At 35.6% G+C, this 11,562-nt stretch overlaps 1 pseudogene; it reads left to right on the top strand.

Annotated features, from left to right (window-relative positions):
• Positions 1 to 775: 775 nt before the first annotated feature.
• On the top strand, positions 776 to 10,686 carry LOC114717198 (uncharacterized; annotated as a pseudogene).
• The last annotated feature ends 876 nt before the right edge of the window (positions 10,687 to 11,562 follow it).

Genomic DNA, 11,562 nt, shown 5'->3' with positions numbered 1-11,562 from the left:
CTAATCCTATTTATAAAACACTTCCAATACATTTTATACAAACTAAGAAGAACATTAAACTGTATTAACTCTTTTTGAAAATATAACAACTTTTTAATTTTACTCATATTTAATATATATACTTTTTTTTTTAAATTATCTTCATTATAATAAACAAAGAACAAAATAATAATTTATATTAAAAAAATTAATAAGGTGACTTATAAATAGGAATGAAGAAAAATCTTATTTTTTCTCCTCTATAAATATGACCAAATGAATACTATATTAACTAATTTAATTAATATTTTAATATTTTAGAATTAGTTATCGAGTTTTTATATTAAAAAAATCAGAAATAGTAATAAATTTTTTATTAGTAAATATACATAAAGATATGATAAAATCTGAAATCACTGAACAATAATCTCTTTGTGTGATTATAATCGGACACAAAATAATTTCTACATTTTATAAAATCTCTGTATAATAAATAATTTGTTTTTTCAAAAGTCTAAATGATCTTTTTTTTTTGGGCCAAACAAAAAGTCTAAACGATCTAAACATGACCTTTTTAAGCTAAAAATTGTCATTATTTTCCTTTTAAAACAAACTGAGCAGGACTGTTTGGCTGAACATGATTTTAAAAATGGGATTAATTTCGCCTTGATTCATACCAAAACCCCTTTTTTTTTTTTTTAAGGTGATTTTGGGGTATCCAATCATCCCCAGCCACTTGTTTGGTCCCTCGCCCGGTCGTGGGCGGATTTCAGACATCCTGCTGCTTTTTCCTTTTCTTTTGTCATTCTGCTGCTGACATGTAAGAGTGAAGATGCCGGGAGATCAATCGAGGAAGAAGAAAGCTACTCAACATGTACGTTCCACACTTCGGTTTATTGTTTTATTGCTTTTACTTTTTCTCCTGCTTTCAGAACCACGTTTATCTTTTCAAGGCCTTTGGAATTTACTGAACCTTGTTCGTCAGCAGTGTCTGCTGGTGTCAATTTCACATTAATAGGTTGGGGCACACAAGGTGTTTGAACTTATGCCTGAGATGCAAGATTCTGAAATATCACAATCTTGAATTTTACGACTTGCCATAGTCATGTGCGGACACCTTTGGACGCGTTTTCTCTTTGACCCATTCCATGCCAACTAAATTCACTGTGTGAACCTCTTACCACTAGAATCATGATCACCTAAATATCAAGCAATGAGATACTAGTATATGATCTGGCTTTGTTGCTGCTTCACATAATTTAATCTCTTTACTTCTGTGTTTTATTTCTCCTTTCTACAAATTCATGACACGTGTCCTCCTTTTACCCACTTCATGTCTGTGTAGTGTGGTCTTTTCAGCGGATTCTTTTTGGAGTTAGAGAAGGCCATGCGGGCACAACTTCTATACCAGACGCACTGGGCCTCGTTGTTCCACATCCAGTGGCAATATCTTTGTCATCCTTTGGCCGGTTTGACAAAGCCATAAAGGAAGAAAAGAAGTTACATCTTGAATTAATTGTTTGAACCGCAGCTTTCAAAATGTGTGATTTTTGGAGGGTCCAGGATTCAATAGGCCAACCTGGAAAGTTTTATCCCATCTTCTTTGGTGGAATGATCAACGTAACTTTTAACAAAGCTTAACCTACCTCTTATTTTCTTTCAGGTCTCTTTCACAAAGTCTTGAATGGTTATTTACCAAGTCAACCTGCGCCATCAAACAGTTCAAGGGGGAACTGGGGATTATATACTGGGGAGAAGGTGGAAATATAATCCAAGCTTAATTAGTGTATGAGGCTCTTGTTGGAGGCCTTTATTGTTTTGCTCAAAAGTTAATGAATTATGGCTCTGGTTTTTGAGTTTCGTTTCCTCTTGATTTCTCACCTTTTACTTCTGTCAGTTAAGTATGGAAATGCGAGGCATGTTAAGTGTCCTAGGTCTTTTAATTGCAGAGAACTTGGAAGCCTCCAGTTCCCTTTCACCAGTCCAGAATTCCCGGACTGTGGCTTAATGGTTGTTCGTAACTGTGATGTTTCAAATAAACCGATTGAACTAGAGAAGAATGGATCAAGATCATCCTTGCAGCTTAAGCTTAACTTCTGCCTGCCAAAATATGATTACGGTTTTCGATCAGGATCTACACAATCGTTTGCAATCCAATGGTTCTTGTGAAGCCTTCAACAACAATATCTCAATTCCTGCAAGCTCTCCTTTGATTTCTTTTGATATTAAATACAACATAACCCTGTTTAAATGCGACCACCAACTCAATGTCAGCACCCCCTCTGGTTTTATTAAACATCCCTGTGCAAACTTCGATATCTATCATTACCGCCTACTCTCTCATCTTCAACCTCAGCAAAAAAGCCATTTCTCAGCATGTTCAAATCTTGTGCTTCCAAAAAAAGACCTGCCCGATAGCAGTGACCTTCAATCGTTCTTATCTGCTCAAATGACTCTGGAGCTACGAATATCTGATGCTTGTGATCAGTGTCACAACAGCAGCGGCCAGTGTCAACTTGACAGAAACAATAACTTTTGCTGCATCAAAGGTACACTCCGAAAACAATCCTTGGGTTCTGAATATTTTTAGAGGTTCCAGTATGACCTAATTAATTTAATATTTTCCATGACATGGTTCTGACTATTTGTGTCTTTAACTTACCAGTATGTACTTCTTGCTTCCGAATTTTAAGTGATTTTCTTTGTAATCCATGGCAAAAGCTGATCTTTTTTTGCCTAACTTCATCTTATATTTGATATTCTTATTCCTTAATGGGACAATTCGAGATCTTCAGTTATGAGATTATGCTTTTCTGCTCCCCTCTAATTCTTGCGACTCCTTTCCTTACTTTCCTCGCCTAACTCCCAATGACATCTTAAAGTTTTTGGCTCTCAACTATGCTGTCCTTTACTTTGTGATCCTTTTGGTTTTTACGTCAAAATATGTCTTCTTTTGGTTGCAGCTGCACCTGATAAGAGTAAAATTTGGAAGCTGGCACTGGGACTTGGGCTAGGTAATGCACAATGTTGTCTTGTATTATTCTGTATTGGCTTTGTTAGTTGTTTAATTCTGATCAGTATATGTTGTTCTCCTGATTGTCATAACTATGCTTCTTCTTCTTCTTTTTTTTGGTTCTCCCTTTTTTCCCAAAAGATGTTGAATTGGAAATACAAAAGTTGGTCAGTCATTCATCCTTTTAATGACATGCACACTCTCAACTAATTCTTCATTGATTTTTTCATTGCTTACTCCCAATTTAAAAACTATCATACTAAAAGTGGAACTCCACACTTGCAGGTTTTTTTATTGGACTTCTAGGCATTTTGATAAGTTGGCAGCTACTAAGGCGGTGTTACAAACGAAAATATTCATCTTCAGATGTCCAGGTGCAATTAACAAGAAATAATACAATTGATCCCTACTCAAATGCAGACCCAGAAAGAGGCAGAACCTACTTCGGGGTACCCCTCTTCTCTTACAAGGAGCTTGAAAAAGCAACAAATAACTTCGATCACTCAAGAGAATTGGGAAATGGAGGCTTTGGGTCTGTTTACTATGGTAATTCACTCGTGATTTTCTTTCCTCTAAAACATATAGAATATTAGCTTGTCTTCTTTAGGGAGGCGAAGGTTCTTCCGAGTTTTTGGCTATATTATCTTATTGGAGAAAGGATGAGATATCATGTATGAGGAGGAAACAGAAAGTTTAGAGGTTTTTAAGAATCTTCTCCATAGGCCCTTTTCAAAAGAGAAGCTTGTATGAAAAACAGCAATTTTTTGTGGTGACCAAAGCTATTTTGTGGTCTGCATGGTTTCTCTAATTAAGGGCATAGGTTCTGGTCCAAGAAAAATTAAGGGCATTGGATGCATGTGATAAGATCATTTGTAATAGTTGAGGGTACAACTATAGGTGTAATTCCACTTAGTACTTCAAGTTTGGTTTTTCTTATGTCCACTAAATCAATATGCCTGCTCAGCTCCGAAGGAAAAGATGCAATAGAATAAATGAGTTGTACATGATTACATCCTTTCAGAAACATCTTCCATCTTGTTCATTACTTGTGCTTTGATTCTAAATGACCAGAAAACTCCAAGATGGACGTGAAGTTGCAGTTAAGCGCCTATATGACCACAACTATCGGAGAGTAGAACAATTCATGAATGAAATTGAGACACTAACTCGCTTGCGCCATCGAAACCTTGTGTCCCTTTATGGCTGCACATCACACCATAGCCTTGAACTCCTCCTTGTGTATGAATACATTCCAAACAAAACAGTTTCTTGTCATCTCCATGGTGAATTAGCTAATTTTGGATTACTACCATGGCCTGTAAGAATGAAAATTGCCATAGAAACAGCAACTGCATTAGCTTTTCTCCATGCTTCTGACACCATTCATCGGGATGTCAAAACTAACAATATCCTTCTTGACGACAACTTCTCAGTCAAGGTTGCAGATTTTGGATTATCAAGGTTGTTTCCTGATGATGTTACCCATGTTTCCACTGCCCCACAAGGGACTCCTGGTTATGTTGACCCAGACTATCACCAATGCTACCAGCTTACTAGCAAAAGTGATGTGTATAGCTTTGGGGTGGTGCTTATCGAACTGATATCATCTATGCCAGCAGTTGATATGAGCAGGCCTAGAGATGAGATAAATCTAGCAAATCTAGCTGTAAATAAGATTCAAAGAAGTGCATTTGGGGAGCTGGTGGATCCTTGTCTCGGTTTTGAGTCAGACAAAGAGGTGAGGAGGATGATAGTTTCAGTGGCGGAGTTGGCTTTTCAGTGTTTACAAAGGGATAAGGAGTTGAGACCTTCTATGGATGTGGTTTTGGAGATTCTGAAGAGAATTGAGAGTAGGAATGAGGAGTTTGATCATCTCGAAGAAGTGGATAGTCACTGCGCTGTCGGTATATTACACAGCGGTCCTATCCATCCACAATCACCACCTTCACCGGACCGTGTTGAGACTGGATTGCTGAAAAGTATGAAGTCCTTGTCTTCACCTAAAGCTGTTACTGACAAATGGCATAGTGAGGCAACTACAACTCATGGGAGTGTTTAATATCAACTTTCAGGTTCTATTGGACATTAACCTGTGCTCCATATCACAGTGATGACAAAGGTTGAGGGTGTAAGTATAAATGAAAAATTCGAAGGTAGATTCTATCCCTAAGAGATAACTAGATCAAGAAAACTGTACCCAAATTTCTGGTTAAAAAAAAAAAAACTGTACCAAAAAAAAAATGTAAATGTGTTATATATATTATAATATTTATTTGGGACGTCTGTGTATATATATCATTGCCTTTAGTTTTTTTTTTAATTTTTTTTAATGTGAACATCGAATTTTCGCCCTTCATTAAATAAATACTTTGTCCTAGTGTTATAGATCAGCCTAAAAAATTTGGTCATGAAATGAGATGGTTTCGTGTTGGGCTAAAGAGGAAAATAACAAATCAAAATAGCCTAGACGGAAGTAAGCCTTTTATATAAATGGCTCAAGGGCTTATTGTTTTTTTTTTTTTGATCAAACGCTCAAGGGCTTATTGTGTATTTGCTTTAGAGTTTGGAAAATTGAATTTGGTTAGAATTTATTTGTTACAGCGTGATTTAGGAAATGTTTGGGTGAAATCAAATCATTATATTTTAATAGTGATTTTATGATTTTATGATATATAAAATAAGTATATGAGAGCAGTTTTGTCTCTATTTGCAAGAAATTTTTTTTAAAAATACTTTTTACTTAACCAAACACCCCTTAATTTATATTTGGATGCGTAATTATTAAAAAAAGAGAGTTTACAATATAACTTAACATAATGAATATAATTTTTCTATTTGTAAGAAAATATTTTAAAAATACTTTTTACTTAACCAAACACCCCTTAATTTATATTTGGATGTGTAATTATTAAAAAAAAAGAGTTTCCAATATAACTTAACATAATGAATATTAATTGATTAATGAACTTACATATATTGATTTATATAATAAATAAAAATGTATATAATATATAAAACAAGCAAGAAGGGGTTAGAAATCGCAGGTGGCTGAGAGAAAGAACAAAGAAAAATCTTAAAACAATACTTCTTGAATTTTAAAATTTCAAATCATTTTGTTTATTATATTTTAATAGCAATCGACTACACAAGTGACAACATATTTTATATTAATTTTTGATTTGGTATTTTAAAATTTAAAAAGTATTTTTTTAAAAGATTTTCTCAGAAGAATTAACGAACGAAGAAGAGAAAAAAAAGAGAAGCAACAAATGGGTACTAGTGGTTGGTGAAATATTTATTGCATGTAGCATGATTTTTTTTTAAATACAAAAGTTGGTCTTTTTTCTCTTTCGTGGTTTGTAGGGCAAAGTCGGTGGATGTTTTGATCACTTCCAAAAAATCATTTTTATAAGACAATTCCTATCTCATTTATTTCATAGTGTAAAATTATTTAAAATCACTTAAAATACTAGTTACGTTTGGGTATGTTCTTAACTTGAATCCGATATTAAAGAACTGGGTATGGCTTGAGGGGTAATTTTATAAGTTGAGCTATTCTTATTTGAGGGATGATGACTTATTTACAATTTCACATAAGATTAGAGATCAAGGTTTAATCCAACATAATCTGACACCAAGCTTATTATAGGTAGATGGTTTGTTTGGTTGTTAGAATCCAAGCAAAAGCCAACAGGAATACAAGATAATAATGGTGGGATCCAATTTTTGAACTACTGAGATTACTGATATACTGTCACTGCTACAACAGGGCAAAGTGTTTTAGCATTGCTTAAATCTTTTTAGTATCATCAATTTCTTTATCTTTGGTTGTCTGTATAGTTTCTCTTCTTTTTACAGATTCCAAAAGCCTGTCCTCCTGTGATACACCTCATGCTTCTATGTAGTGTGGTCCTTGTAGCTGATTTTTGGAGTTAAATATAGACGTGCAAGCACGGTAATCATATTTACTTGACTTCCATCTTCAATACCAAACGCACTGAGCCTACTATTCCGACTTCCGAACGGCCATATCTTCGTCGTCCATTCCATTGGTCGGTTTGACAAAGTCACAAAGGACGGAAAAAAGTTTCATTTCGAATTTGATTGCTTGAACAGTAAACTTGGAGGATCGTATGAAAACTTTGATGGGTCCAAGATTCAATAGGCCAACTTGAGATGGAAAATTTGTCTTAGCTTCCTTCTTACAATGATCAACATAACATTTAGCTAGACCCTATTGATTACTCCCTTGGCTAGCTACCCCTTATTTTCTTTCAGGTCTCTTTCACCAAGTCTTGCCTGGTCACTTTCCAAGTCAACTTGCGTGTCAGTCAGTTCAAGTTGGAAAGGTTATATATGGATACACACACACACACACCCGTATTATTATCTTGGGGGTGACAGTGGAAACAGCATTAGTCTGAACTAAATTATTATTAGATAACAAGTCTTTTGTTGGAGTATCATGGCTCTGGTTTTTGAGTTTCGTTTCCTCTTGATCTCTCACCTTTTACTTGTTTCAGCTAGGTATGGACATGCGAGCCATAATAAGTGTCCTAGATCGTTTAACTGCGGAAAACCTGGGAGCATCCGGTTCCCTTTCACCAAGGTAGAAAGGCCAGACTGTGGCTTACTGATGGTTCGTAATTGTGATGATCCAAATGCATCTTCAGAAAAAATTATTGAACTAGAGAAGGAACCCTGGCAGCTTACTAGAGCCCCTCGCCAATCACATAGCGTTACGGTTTTCAACCCAGATTTACACACTCGCTTACAATCCAATGGCTCTTGTGAAGCCCTCAAGAATAATATCAGTCTTCCTGCGAAAGCACCTTTGATTTCTTCTTATATCAAATATAACATAACACTCTTTAAATGCCACCACCACCTCAATGTCAGCATCCCAACTGGTTTTATTAAAAATCCCTGTCCTGGTTTTGATATATATCATTACAGCCGAGACGCTAATCTTAAACCTGTCGAAGAAAGCTCCTTCTCAGCATGTTCAACTGTGGTGCTTCCCAAGAAAGACTGGCCTGATAGCACAGACCTTCAATCGTTCTTATCTGCACAAATGGCTCTTGAGGTACGATTGTCTGATGGTTGTGAGAAGTGTTACAACGACCAAGGAGGCTACTGTCGACTGGACAACAACAATAACTTCTACTGCGACAATGGTCTGTGTTCCAAGAATAACCCTTGTCTACACAGGATAAGTGAAATTGTCACGTACCATAAATAATTTTGTCCTTGACATGGTTGTGTCAATTTCCGAATTGGAGTTATTTTCCTTGTTATTTATCTATGGCAAACGCAGAACTTTCTTGCTAACTTCCTTATATCTTATATATTCTAATTCCTTCGATTCCTCGTCTTCCCTTCCCCGCCTAATTTCCAATAAACACATCTTAAAGTTATGGCTCTGCACTAATTTGGTCTTATATTTTGTCGTTGTGTTTACTTCAATTTGTTCCTTCTTTTGATTGCAGCTCCGTCTAATCCAAGGAAACTTTGGAAGCTGGCACTGGGACTTGGGCTAGGTAATATACATATATGTTGTTATATTCTTTCTCAGCTATTAGCATCATTCTCTAATATTATACCTGGGTCCTCTTTCAAATTCTGTTTTGAGATACTGTGGATCCATTCTTCTTCACATTCAAAAATCAGCCTTCTATTAATATTTCAGAAAACTTTTTGTTCTCTTCCTCTGTTTCAGGCTATCACTCTCCATTCCGTTTCCACAATCCTTACAGTTTCAATCACTAAAATATTTCTACCTTGACAACTAACAAGCTGTGGAAGTCCCAAGATTATCTTAAACCAGCTTTTCATTACTCCTCTCTTGGTTAACAATGGCTAGATTTAAGAATTATAATATTAAAAAGTGGGAACTCCACTTTTGCAGGTCTATTTGTTGGAGTTTTAGGCATGTTGATAGTTTGGCGGCGACTTCGACAGCATTACAAACGAAAGTATCCATCAGACAACCAATTGCAAGTAACAAGCAATTATGCAATTGATCCGTACTCCAATGCAGACCGAGAAAGTGGCAGAATCTACTTGGGGGTGCCACTCTTCTCGTACGAGGAGCTTAAGAAAGCAACAAATAACTTTGATCGTTCAAGAGAACTGGAAATGGAGGCTTTGGCTCTGTTTACTATGGTAATTCACTCACTATGATCTTTCTTCTAAAACATATAAATTACGACCTCTTGTCCTTATTATAAGGAAATTAGTGAAGTTAATTATTTTAATAAATATGTCTTGTCTTTTGTAAAATACTTTTACTAATCTAATCATATGTATTAGTAAGAACTACTATTTGATGAAATCTTCAATATATACAAACATTACAAGGGCTACTTTGAAAAAAATAGATAAATATGAGAGACCAAGTAGATTGGAGTCTTAATTTAGGAACAAACTAAATGTCAAACTAACTCCTACATTTTGGCCACGGGTAGTATTATCTTGTCTTCTGATTCGTTTTAGAAACATGTTCCATCTTGTTCATATGCTGTGATTTGATGTTAAATAACCAGGAAAACTCCAAGATGGGCGTGAAGTTGCAGTTAAGCGCTTATATGACCACAACTATCGGCGAGTTGAGCAATTCATGAATGAGATGAGATGCTAACTCGCTTGCACCATCCAAACCTTGTGTCCCTCTATGGCTGCACTTCATGCCGTAGCTGTGAGCTTCTCCTTGTTTATGAATACGTTCCCAATAGAACAGTTTCTTGTCATCTCCATGGTGAACCAGCAAATCGCAGTTTACTACCATGGCCTGTAAGAATGAAAATTGCCATAGAAACTGCAACTGCATTGGCTTTTCTCCATGCTTCTGACACCATTCATCGAGATGTCAAAACTAACAACATCCTTCTTGACAATAACTTTTCAGTTAAGGTTGCAGATTTTGGACTTTCAAGATTGTTTCCTGATGATGTTACCCATGTTTCCACTGCCCCACAAGGGACTCCTGGTTATGTTGACCCAGACTATCACCAATGCTACCAGCTTACTAGCAAAAGTGATGTGTATAGCTTTGGGGTGGTGCTTATCGAACTGATATCATCTATGCCAGCAGTTGATATGAGCAGGCCTAGAGATGAGATAAATCTAGCAAATCTAGCTGTAAATAAGATTCAAAGAAGTGCATTTGGGGAGCTGGTGGATCCTTGTCTCGGTTTTGAGTCAGACAATGAGGTGAGGAGGATGATAGTTTCAGTGGCGGAGCTGGCTTTTCAGTGTTTACAAAAGGAAAAGGAATTGAGACCTTCCATGGATGAGGTTTTGGAGATTCTGGAGAGAATAGAGAGTGGGAATGAGGAGCTTAATCAGATTGAAGAAGTTGATGTTAATGGTGCTATTGGGATATCACACAGTGGTCCTTTACATTCATCTTCACCACCTTCACCGGATTGCGATGAGATCGGATTATTGAAAAGTATCACGTCATTGCCTTCACCTGCAGCCGTGACTGATAAATGGCATAGCGAATCAACTACAAATTTTGGGAGTTCTTAATAATCATTCATCATACTGATTTATTAAAGATCATAGTGATTACAGAGGTTGTGGATGTAGATATAAATGAAAATTCAAATGTACGTTCTATTTGTAAGGGATAATTACACGAAGATATTAAGTTGATTATATTTTAATTAGGTTAATTATGACAACCATAATTTTACTATGAGTTGGTGGGATTTATTTTAGTAACTCCCAATTCATTCCAATTATGTTATGTGTAGTGGTTATCTTTCTTTGTTTTTTTTTGCCTTTTAATTTTTTGGGGATAATGTTATCTTTTCACTTATAAAGCTGCTTACACTATGCTTACAGTATTTTTTTTTGGATACAACGGGACACAAAATAAAATAAATTACCAAATCTCTATCAAAAAAATGATTATCCTTTAGAGTTTTTGCTGAGACAGACAGTCTGAAAGCCAACGCCTATGCTTAGTCCTTTCTTTGCTAGCTTATTTGTTAATTCATTCGTGCAAAGTGACTTGCCATTCCTGTCTTAACATGGATTTGATTTGTCACTAGAGATAGATGTTCATGAGTTTCAGGAGTCTCATAAATAATTAGCTCAATTGTTTCTATTATATTTAATTGTTTTTCTAATTAATGAGCATGACAAGTTATAATATCCCAATAGCATAGATTCTACTGGTTGAATCTCGTTACTTTGTTAGGGAATGGTAATGCCTTCACCTTGATCTGACCACGAGAATTAATATATAGTCAAAGGTAAAAGGCTCTATGTATAATTTCAACATTAAAGATAAGAGATTAAATTTATATTAATAAGAAATTATAGGAAATGCCTCATTAATAATTGGATGGCACAATTGATTTTGCAATAGAAAAATAAAATTATTCAATTTTCAAATCAAAACAATCTAGGCTAGATTTAAAACAAAATATTAACCCCTGTTCAAACAGTTAACTAAATAAAACTAAGATCTCTTGGATCTCTTTACACTGCTTGGGCCTGTTGGTGGAAAGCCTTTATCATGTTCTATTGGGCTTAAAGATATGTGATCATGTGTCTTG

The sequence above is a fragment of the Neltuma alba genome, unplaced genomic scaffold, assembly GCF_004799145.2.
Source record: "Neltuma alba isolate B1F8T4 unplaced genomic scaffold, ASM479914v2 tig00011715_pilon, whole genome shotgun sequence".
Lineage (NCBI taxonomy): Eukaryota > Viridiplantae > Streptophyta > Magnoliopsida > Fabales > Fabaceae > Neltuma > Neltuma alba.
This window is presented reverse-complemented; position numbering and strand designations above follow the sequence as displayed.